We start from the raw sequence: 12,198 nt of genomic DNA, 5'->3' as shown, positions 1-12,198 counted from the left end.
ATTTCCAAAATATACAAGCAGCTCATACATCTCAATACCAGAAAAACAAACAACCCAATCAAAAAGTGGGAAAAAGATCTAAACAGACATTTCTCCAAAGAAGACATACAGATGACTAACAAACACATGAAAAGATGCTCAACATCACTCATTATTAGAGAAATGCAGATCAAAGCTACAATGAGATATCACCTCACAACAGTCAGTCTGACCATCATCAAAAAGTCTACAAACAATAAGTGCTGGAGAGGGTGTGGAGAAAAGGGAATGCTCTTGCACTGTTGGTGGGAATGTAAACTGATACAGCCACTATGGAAGACAGTATGGAGAGTCCTTAAAAAAGTAGGAATAAAACCATCATATGACATAGCAATCTCACTCATAGGCATATACCTTGAGGAAACCAAAATTTAAAAAGACACATGCGTAGTCGCTTCCGCAGCACATATACTAAAATTGGAACAATGCAGAGAAGATTAGCATGGCCCCTGCGCAAGGATGACATGCAAATTCATGAAGCATTCCATATTTTAAAAATAAATAAATAAAATAAAAAGACACATGCATCCCATTGTTCATTGCAGCACTATTTACAATAGCTGAATCATGGAAGCAACCATAGATGTCCATCAACAGATGAACGGATAAAGAAGTTGTGGTACATATACACAATGGAATATTACTCAGCCATGAAAAGGAACAGCTTTGAGTCAGTTCTATCATGAGGTGGATGAACCCAGAACCTATTATACAGAGTTAAGCAAGTCAGAAAGATAAAGATAAACATCATAAGATAAAGAAAAACATCATATTCTAATGCATACATTCAGAATCGAGAAAAATGGTTCTGAAGAATTACTTACAGGGCAGCAGTGGAGAAACAGACATAGAGAATAGACTTATTGACATGGGGAGAGGGGAGGAGAGGGTGAGATGTATGGAGAGAGTAACAGGGAAACTTACATTGCCATATGTAAAATAGATAGCCAATGGGAATCTGCTATATGGCTCAGGAAACTCAAACAGGGGCACTGTATCAACCTAGAGGGGTGGGATGGAGAGGGAGATGGGAGGGAAGTTCAAAAGGAAGGGGATATATGTATACCTATGGCTGCTTCATGTTGAGGTTTGACAGAAAACAACAAAATTCTGTAAAGCAATTATCCTTCAACTAAAAAAAAAAAAAGAATTTTGGCTGCACCCATAACTACCAAAGGGCTTGTGTCAAGAATAAAAACAGAACTTCTGCCATATTGTAGAAAAAAATGGCCAAAAAGTTTGAGTAAGCATTTTGGGAAAGAGAAAAATCCAGTAGTCAGTAATATTTGAGAAGGAGTTCATATCCCTGAGCCATCAAGGCAATGCAAATTAAACTATAGGATGTCATTATGCCCACCAGATTGGCACAAACTAACAAACTGAACAATACTATCTTGTTTGGCCCAAACCAAGAGAAACAGGAACTCATGCTGCTGGTAGGAGTACAACTGTTAAAACAGCATTGAAAACCAACTTGGCATCACCTAGGAAAGCTGAAGATACATGTAGCTAGTGACTCAGGATTTCCACCCCAAAGTGAGAAAGTCATGCACGTAGATTTGCTCATATGTTGCTTCAGTTACAAAATCTGGAAGAGAGCTGGGTTTTGTTTCGTTTGGATGTGAGAGAGTCTGGAGCAAATGTAGGGTGGAGAATTAGGGAGGGAATAAACGGACTTGTGCACAAAGAGATAGAAAGGGAGGAGAGAGTGAAGGAAAGAAGACAGGAAAGATGGAGAGAAGGAAGGAAGGATGAACAGGAGGAGACAGGAGGGGTGCGTAGGAAGGGACCTTGTCTGTGAGGCTCTTTGCAAAATGAACTCTCCTTGAAGAAATGGAAAAATGTTATTTTGATGCTCTGCAAACCAGATAATATTCTTTTATTTTTATGAGATACTACCTGGACTAAAGAAATCATTTCTTAAATTAGATGCTGTGGTCTTTTTTTTTTTTAATTGAAGCGTAGTTGATTTACAGTGTTTCACATGTTCAGAAAAATGATTCATTTATGTATATTTTTTCAGATTCTTTTCCATTATAGGTTATTACAAGATATTGGATAGAGTTCCCTGTGCTATACTGTAGGTCCTTGTTGTTTATCTATTTTATATATAGTAATGTGTATCTCAAATAGTCAATCTAATCACACGGACCACAGCCTGGTCTAACTCAATGAAACTAAGCCATGTCCTGTGGGGCCACCCAAGACAGGTGGGTCATGGTGGAGAGGTCTGACAGAATGTGGTTCACTGGAGAAGGGAATGGCAAGCCACTTCAGTATTCTTGCCTTGAGAACCCCATGAACAGTATGAAAAGGAAAATGATAGGATACTGAAAAAGGAACTCCCCAGGTCGGTAGTTGCCCAATATGCTACTGGAGAAATAACTCCAGAAAGAATGAAGGGATGGAGCCAAATCAAAAACAACACCCAGCTGTGGATGTGACTGGTGATAGAAGCAAGGTCTGATTGTAAAGAGCAATATTGCATAGGAACCTGGAATGTCAAGTCCGTGAATCAAGGCAAATTGGAAGTGGTCAAATAAGAGATGGCAAGGGTGAAGATTGACATTCTAGGAATCAGCGAACTAAAATGGACAGGAATGGGTGAATTTAACTCAGATGACCACGATATCTACTACTGTGGGCAGGAATCCCTTAGAAGAAATGGAGTTCCTTTTGTTGACCATCATGGTCAACAAAAGAGTCCGAAATGCAGTACTTGGATGCAATCTCAAAAATAACAGAATGATCTCTGTTCATTTCCAAGGCAAACCATTCAATATCACAGTAATCCAAGTCTATGCTCCAACCAATAATGCTGAAGAAGCTGAAGTTGAATGGTTCTATGAAAACCTACAAGACCTTTTAGAACTAACACCCCAAAAAGATGTCCTTTTCATTATAGGGGACTGCAATGCAAAAGTAGGAAGTCAAGAAAAACCTGGGGTAACAGGGAAATTTGGCCTTGGAATGTGGAATGAAGCAGGGCAAAGGCTAATGGAGTTTTGCCAAGAGAACGCAATGGTCATAGCAAATACCCTTTTCCAACAACACAAGAGAAGACTTGCCAAATTCAGACTTAAATTGAAGAAAGTAGGGAAAACCACTAGACCATTCAGGTATGACCTAAATCAGATCCCTTATGATTATACAGTAGAAGTGAGAAATAGATTTAAAGGACTAAATCTGATAGATAGAGTGCCTGATGAACTATGGACAGAGGTTCATGACATTGTATAGGAAATAGGGATCAAGACCACCCCCATGAGAAAGAAATGCAAAAAAGCAAAATGGCTGTCTGGAGAGGCCTTACAAATAGCTGTGAAAAGAAGAGAAGTGAAAAAGCAAAGGAGAAAAGGAAAGATACAAGCATCTGAATGCAGAGTTCCAAAGAATAGCAAAGAGAGAGAAGAAAGCCTTCCTCAGCAATCAGTGCAAAGAAATAGAGGAAAACAAGAGAATGGGAAAGACTAGAGATCTCTTCAAGAAAATTAGAGATACCAAGGGAATATTCCATGCAAAGATGGGCTCGATAAAGGACAGAAATGGTCTGGACCTAACAGAAGCAGAAGATATTAAGAAGAGGTGGCAAGAATACACAGAAGAACTGTACAAAAAAGATCTTCACAACCCAGATAATCATGATGGTGTGATCACTCACCTAGAGCCAAACATCCTGGAATGTGAAGTCAAGTGGGCCTTAGAAAGCATCACTACAAACAAAGCTAGTGGAGGTGATGGAATTCCAGTTGAGCTATTTGAAATCCTGAAAGATGATGCTATGAAAGTGCTGCACTCAATATGCCAGCAAATTTGGAAAACTCAGCAGTGGCCACAGGACTGGAAAAGGTCAGTTTTCATTCCAATCCCTAAGAAAGGCAATGCCAAATAATGCTCAAACTACCACACAAATTGCACTCATCTTACATGCTAGTAAAGTAATGCTCAAAATTCTCCAAGCCCGGCTTCAGCAATACATGAACCGTGAACTTCCAGATGTTCAAGCTGGTTTGAGAAAAGGCAGAGGAATTGCCAGCATCTGCTGGATCATCAAAAAAGCAAGAGAGTTCCAGAAAAACATCTATTTTTGCCTTATTGACTATGCCAAAGCCTTTGACTGTGTGGATCACAAGAAACTGTGAAAAATTATGAAAGAGATGGGAATACTAGATCACCTGACCTGCCTCTTGAGAAACCTGTATACAGGTCAGGAAGCAACAGTTAGAACTGGACATGGAACAACAGACTGTTTCCAAATAGGAAAGGGGGTCCATCAAGACTGTTTATTGTCACCCTACTTATTTAACTTATATGCAGAGTCATCATGAGAAATGCTAGGCTGGAGGAAGCACAAGCTGGAATCAGGTTTGCCAGGAGAAATATCAATAACCTCAGATATGCAGATGACACCACCCTTATGGCAGAAAGTGAAGAGAAACTGAAAAGCCTCTTGATGAAAGTGAAAGAGGAGAGTGAAAAAGTTGGCTTAAAGCTCAACATTCAGAAAACGAAGATCATGGCATCTGGTCCAAACACTTCAAGAGAAATAGATGTGGAAACAGTGGAAATAGTGTCAGACTTTATTCTTTTGGGCTCTAAAATCACTGCAGATGGTGATTGCAGCCATGAAATTAAAAGACGCTTACTCCTTGGAAGGAAAGTTATGACCAACCTAGATAGCATATTAAAAAGCAGAGACATTACTTTGCCAACAAAGGTCCGTCTAGTCAAGGCTATGGTTTTTCCTGTGGTCATGTATGGATGTGAGAGTTGGACTGTGAAGAAAGCTGAGAGCCGAAGAATTGATGCTTTTGAACTGTGGTGTTGGAGAAGACTCTTGAGAGTCCCTTGGACTGCAAGGAGATCCAACCAGTCCATTCTGAAGGAGATCAATCCTGGGTGTTTTTTGGAAGGACTGATGTGAAAGCCGAAACTGCAATACGTTGGCCACCTCATGCGAAGAGTTGACTCATTGGAAAAGACTCTGATGCTGGGAAGGATTAGGGGCAGGAGGAGAAGGGGATGACAGAGGATGAGATGGCTGGATGGCATCACTGACTCAAAGGCCATGAGTTTGAGTGAATTCCAGGAGTTGGTGATGGACATGGAGGCCTGGCGTGCTGTGATTCACAGGGTCGCAAAGAGTCGGACACGACTGAGCGACTGAACGGAACTGAACTGAATGTGTATCTCTCAATTCAAATTCCCAGTTTATCTCTCTCCCACCCTCCCCCCTTTGGTAACCATAAGTGTTTTTTTGTTTGTTTGTTTGTTTTTGTTTTTGTCTGTGATTCTGTTTTGTGAATAAGATCATTTTTCAGGAGGCTTCCTAAATGGCACAGTGGTAAAGAATCCACTTGCCAGTGCAGGAAATGAAAGAGACATGGGTTTGATCCCTGGGTCAGGAAGATCCCCTGCGTTGGAAATGACAACCCACTCCAGTATTTGTGCCTGGAAAACTCCATGCATGGGGGAGCCAGTGCACTACAGTTCATAGGGTCACAAAAGAGTCAGACTCGACTGTGACACAGAGCACACACCCACTCACGCACCATTGTTTTAGATTCCACATATAATATGCTGTGACCTTATAAGCTAATGTTGCCCCAAATCTGGGAAAGAATAGATGGAACCCTCATCCATCTTGGATTATAGGAAAAGAAAAGCCATTATTTATTTAACACCTAGGGTCTCTGCATGGTACAAAATCCTCTCCATGTAAAAATCTGATTTAATCACCATATTATATAAATTCTTAATACAACTTCAAATTTAACTCTAAACCTAAACTCTGTAAACTATTATCCTTATTTTACAAAAACATACAGTTATGAAAGGCAAGTTGTCCAGGACTATAAAATTTGTAGGAGATAGAGCTGGAATTCAAACTCAGGTTCATGGTTCCTAAATAAAATATCCAAGTGCACACAGACTTTCTGCCTTTGAGCTAGAGGCTAAGGCCTATGTTAAAGAGAAACTGAGCGGAAACCCTTTAAAATCCAGCACTGTGCCCTCCCACCCCCACTCCCCCAAAATCAGGAAAATGTCTTTTCCTGTTTGTTTCTCTTGAAAGTAATCTCTCTTAGGCTTTACCACCCCTCTCCTCTCTTCTGTTTCGTGATTTCAGGGGAAATGCCATGGAGAATAAGGAAAATGAAGAAGCACCTCGTTTTGCCCTGTCTCCCTTTTCTGTGGGTTTTCCTTTCATTCTACTACCTTCTCAGGTGGTTCTCCAGGCGGGGCAGAAACACAGGAGGAATGCATCACTGTCAAGGTGCGACCCTTACCTTCAGCCACTGAGGTTACTTACTCAAAGGCAAAGGCTTCCCAGGTGGCGCTAGTGGTAACGAACCCACCTGCCAACGCACAAGATATGAAACATGCTGGCTCAACCCTTGGATCAGGAACAACCCCTGGAGGAGGGCATGGCAGCCCACTCCAGTATTCTTGCCTAGAGAATCCCACGGACAGAGGAGCCTGGTGGGCTACAGTCCATGAGGTCACAAGGAGTGGGACACTACATGAGCACACATGCGTGTATATCTATACCTCCTAAATATGTATAAACATCTCTCTCCTGCATGTATATAAAGATATACATCCTAGATAGATATACCCTTATCATATATATATTTGTATATATGTATCTATATCTATGTACTGTTAGAGCCCCAGAATCTTCTTCACTTATACCCGTGACTTCTGGGTTGGCTTTTCCAATTTTATTAGTTTCTTCTTGGTCCTACATGCACTTTACACACTGTATAACCACGACAAACCCTATATTTGGCCACAGTTCTCTGAAGCCAGGCTGGAACCCATAGCCCCTGGTGGGGGATGACTTCTGTCTCTGTCAGTTGATGAAATCCTATCCTCACCTGTGTCAAACATCCAGAAGAAGAAAAAATTTTTTTTCTTGCTTTAATGTAAAAAAAAATCACCGAGTTCATTGGATGCACCGAATTGGCTCTTTTACCCATATTCTGTCATCCGAACTCATTCAAAATCCTGCGCTGGGTCTTAGCAAGGCAGAGATACAGGAAAGACAATGTTTTCTGCACTCAGAAGGGGAGGCGACTAAGGCATTTTTGACACTAGGTTAAGCAGATGAACACAGGAAGGAAGATCTTTGCACGCCAAAGGTCAACTTTGGGAAAGATGAAAAATTTACATACTGAGCACCATTTTAATGGCCTCCAAGTTTTTTTCTTTTCCTTCTGGCAATTCATCCATCTTTAAAGTAACACACATCACTCCAACTAAAAGCAGTAATGGTCGTCAATGAGAGAAAGTTGGTAGCAACATCTTTTTTTTTTTGGCCACAATGCACAGTGTGAAGTGAAAGTCAAATTGTTAATCACTCAGTCCCGTCTGACTCTTTGTGACCCCAAGGACTGTAGCTCACCTGGCTCCTCGGTCCATGAGTTTCTCCAGGCAAGAATTCTGGAGAGGGTTGCCATTTCCTTCTCCAGGAGATCTTCCTGACCCTGGGATTGAACCTGGGTCTCCTGCATTTCAGGCAGATTCTTTACTGTCTGAGTCACCAGGGAAGCCCACTGCACAGCATGCAGGATCTTAATTCCCTGAGCAGGGAATAAAACACATGTCCCCTGCATTGGAAACACAGAGTCTTAACCACTGGATGGCCAGAAAGTTCCCATTCATTTGTGTTTTGTTTTGTTTTGTTTTCTTGCAACATAATATTAAGTACTTGATACAGCCATGGAAAATGAAAATACCAGTGAAATCTAATGCATGCCCTTTATCAAGAAGTCTGTACCACGTGGGTTATCTGAAGATGTGATTTACTTCCTCAGTAGCATGAATGGAAACTTTTCAAGATAATCCATCTGGCCCCTCTGTCTTAATAAGCTCCAATTTTTCTCCTACTCAGCAGGAGAAATATCTCAGCTCCTTGCACTCACCTATCCTAAGCAAAGTGTCACAAGCGCATGTAGCCCAGAGTTCACAACATATAGAGCAAAAGGCAAAGGAGAGCATAGGCAGATAAAAACGAAAAGTATGAAACCTGCTTTGTTCTAGGATCTTCAGGCTTGAGGCCTGACACTGAACTTTCTTTGAGTGGTGATTTCAAAAAGAAGATGGAAAATATTGGTGACTTTATTATTTTAACCCATATTTAAAGTTAAGATTTCCAAGGTTCAGGTGATTTTTATTCCCTCAAATTCTTTTTTTTTTCCCCCTTTTCCTGACTACTTCTAGCCCTGAACTTGATCTCTACATGGCTCCTTGGTCTACATTAGCCAGATAGAAAGAGTAATATCCCGTTTTTTATTTCCGAAGGAAATTGTTATGACTATCAATGATTTAATAGAATTACATCGATAAACTAATACACTGAACTCTTTATGAAAAAAACAAAACTTTACATGCAGTCTTTGCTTTCCTATAGATTTAAATGTGGATGATACGCTTATCTAGAAATGCTTACAACACACTTATATTTAGTATTTATTGTAGCATCCTCTCCTTTCTTTTTAAAACATGGGGGATAAACTAAGTGAACACTTGGCTGTGGAAGGCCACCTGGTGTCAATGGAGAGTAACTACGGGCTTATGTGGAAGTTCAGGAAATGTGCTTCCCACCTCACTGAACTTCTTGGTGTGTGTTTTGCAAAAGGCTCTACATATCGAGACAACTCTGTTCAGCCTGTCTTTGCTTATCTCTGCAAACTGGAGGCAGTGATAGTACCCTTTTGGTGTTTTTTCCCCATTATATTATGCTAACATTTTTATAGGATTTAAATTGCTTTCAGAATGCTCACTATGGATATATCTGATGATTAGAGATTTTATCAGAAGTTCTGACTCAGAAGACTCTAGTAAGTTGTTCCATTCCCCCCCTCCCCACGCCCTTGAGTTCTTCCCTTCTGTTCCACCTTGTGCAACTCAGAAATGTCTTGACCTCTTCCAACTCCTTTTGCAAAAATGTAAGGCCTCGGTGCTTTAAAAAGAACAAAGTGTCTGCTTTTTCCAGTGATGAAGCGAGTATCCTAATGCAGTACTTGTGGGAGATAAGTCACAGGCGCCAATATCATAGTTATTTTTCATATTTTAATATGGTCAATATGGTAGACATACAACAGAGAAAAGAAAGTCACCCTTCAACCTTGGTAAAAAGATTTAAAAATAAAAATTTCAGAAATGGTAATGGTAGAACTTACCATATTCTGTTGTTCAAAGTGGGGGCAAATGGACTCATTCGGTTGCTCTCACCATCTCAATTGTTTGCTTAGAAACCCAAAAGGACTCACTCTGGATAGATTTCCATACAGAAATAACTCAGAATTTAAATGGACCTGAAATTAACCTTGTTCCCTTTGTCTGTTTCCTTCTCTTGTGTGGTATAATGGATGATGTGGTCAATGAGTCATTCGGTTTTGGGAAATAACTTTTGTCACCTAAAGTATTCTTTTCAGTGCTTTATGGTTCTTGATGATGAACAGTGAAAGGGTCTTGGAGATGCCTAGTTAGAAGGCACTGGGTTTGAGGGCATCCCTCTTCTGTTCTTTGTCCTCCCGTGGAGGGTTCTAGAAACTTGAGTGGGTCCATTTCTGTGAATACTCTAAGATACTTTAAACTTTCAATACACGTTTTAGGGACAGACAACATTCATGAGAATCAAGGGCCTGACCTCTCCCTTTTTGGGTGATCTCATATTTCTAAATGCCTCAGATGAATCAGAAGAGAAAATGGGAAGTGAGAAAATGATAAAAAAAATATTTTTTTTAAAAAATTGTGTCTACTCTCTAATGGCTGATGCTGCTAGAAGTGAAGCATTTTGCTTTGAAAATGGATGGGATGCTTTCTGCCTTGCTGGAATGTCAGGAAGCGTAATTCATTAGTGGTTTGAAAAGTGCTTTGAGCTAATGGAATAAAAGGCACTGACAAAAATTCAGACTAATATTATTAAAAATGAAAAATTGCAACAGAGAAACAGATTTCCCCCAGAACACAGACATCAATATCGCATCTACTATTACCCAGACAACCAGTTTGAGAAGGGAAAAACTCCACTCATCTGGACATTTCATCCACACGTCTTGACCAATTTGACTGATATTATTTTCCTACTGAATTGTATAAATTCAGCTATTCTCTGAGAGCCTAGATTCTAGCTCCTATTTAGGGAGCAAAAATACAATAGTATTCTTAGGTATTTCAACTGAGTATTAAAATCTATACATATTATTTGGTGTACATCCTCATTTACACTACTTGTTTTTGTTTTCCTTCAGTGATGCTTCGTTAACATTTAAGGTCCCATATATTCCCTGCATCTTTCCCCATACAACTCTGGAAAATCATATTTCAAGTCAATGCCTATCCTCATCTTTAGAGATTGTTGCCTTTGTTATACTGCCACAGTAATTAAGATGGGACATTCTGAAGTAAATCTAATGGATGGCAAGCATTTGTGCAGGTTTCTGAGAATATGAGGCATCTTATGGCTTTGTTCACATTTAGTTTTCCCATAGTAATGTTGGACTGGGAATTAATGAACACAATTAGGGCTCTCTTTTGATATGGCAAACCTTTGAAACTCTTCATTATTGTGTTAACAGAACCTTGCTAATTTTCTCCTAAATGAATGCATTCCTGTTGCGATGTAGATTATATTTTATAATGCAATTCATTAGGTTTTTACTTTTTTCGCTTTGTTTGTTGATTTCAGTTTCTTTGTTCATGGTATCATTCAGGTGAGTAATAATCTAGAAAAAAACTTTCAATACTCTTTTTTTAGGGAAGGAGTATAATTTATCTTAATGATAATTGTTTACCACCACATCTTTCTTTTAATGTATCATTCAAATGCAAAGACCAAACAAATTAGTAGGTATTTTTAAATGCACCTTCTTAGGTCCTTTTGAAGTAGTAAAGATGGTCCTAAGGCTTTCCTTCCTTTGAAACTTTGTGTCCTCTGTCAAGACTTTGAACATAACTCATATTTTGTCATTACTTTGTAATGCAATGGAAACTGCCGGCAGCAACCAGAGAAAGTGAACATTAGGGAACAGAGACATATATTATGTTGATGCTTCTAGCCTAATTACTAAATAACTCTACATGGGGAACGGAAGGGAGCATAGGTTAAGTGTTTGCCTTTTAATAAATTTTAAACTTAGTGAACTACTCCAAGCTTTAATGCAAAAGAAGAGTTGGCTCATGCTAATTCACAAATATGTATGTTAACAGTATTATTTGATTATATTTCTCGGCTGCAGAGAGAGGGGACCTCTTTCTCATTAATAGCACTGAAAATCAGAATTGGAGTGAACTCAGAAAATGAATGACGGCTTATCTTTTCCTTTCTAAGGTGATGCATGAAATTTAACCCTTGAAAGAGATATTTCCTTTGCTCTCATCTCACTCTACATTTTTTTTTTTTCCACATAGCTCAGTAGGCTTGTGTGATCTTAGTTTCCCAGCTAGGGATCAAACCTGTGTCCCCTGCATCAGAAGTGTGGGGTCTTAACCATTGGAACACCAGGAAAGTCCCTTCACTCTTGAATTTTTAAAAAATTCTGTTATTTACTCATTGGTCATTTTCATTCCTTCCTTATTTCTTCTCTAACTTTGTCTTCCTTCCTCTCTCCCTCCCATCTTTTCTTCTTGGGTGAGGAAAAATAAAATACAACCAAATTTTCTGCCAGATGAGAACCACATAAATGCAGAAGGTCAAAACTACGAAATTCAGACCTTGACAATGCTTTGCAAGGCTTTCAAACAGCTCAGTTTTGTGTGTATATGTGAGTGTCCATCCATTTTAAACAGCTTTAATGTCTCAGGATCTCTTTTGCCTAATCAAATTGGAGTTCGGTCTAATAGAAAAGTCCGCAGAGGATTAAGTTTAATGCACTATAATAGGTAACTGAGATTTTGTTAGTGCACATTTTATAAATGTGACTCTTAGTAAGGACCCAGAAAATTAGGTTTACAAGCATCTTGGATTGTTTCTGATGGCCTTTTTGCATCCTTCCTTTTATGTGGTGATCTCCAAAGAGACCATATGAATGTTGGAAATACCAAGTGAAGAGTCAGAGAAAGGAGGAAGTGAGAGAGACCTTGAAGCCTGGTGTTTGGAAACCATTGTTTCAAGAGGCTGATGGTGAGATTAAATTGAATTGATTTACACAA

At 39.5% G+C, this 12,198-nt stretch overlaps 1 non-coding gene across 1 annotated transcript; it reads left to right on the top strand.

Moving 5' to 3' along the window:
* The first annotated feature begins 430 nt into the window (after positions 1 to 430).
* On the top strand, positions 431 to 533 carry LOC138079472 (U6 spliceosomal RNA). Its single transcript, XR_011144933.1, has one exon. It is a non-coding gene; the product is annotated as a U6 spliceosomal RNA (small nuclear RNA).
* The last annotated feature ends 11,665 nt before the right edge of the window (positions 534 to 12,198 follow it).

This window comes from Capricornis sumatraensis, chromosome 4, assembly GCF_032405125.1.
Source record: "Capricornis sumatraensis isolate serow.1 chromosome 4, serow.2, whole genome shotgun sequence".
NCBI lineage: Eukaryota > Metazoa > Chordata > Mammalia > Artiodactyla > Bovidae > Capricornis > Capricornis sumatraensis.
The sequence above is the reverse complement of the archived record's forward strand: the minus strand, read 5'-3'. Positions and strand labels throughout refer to the sequence as shown.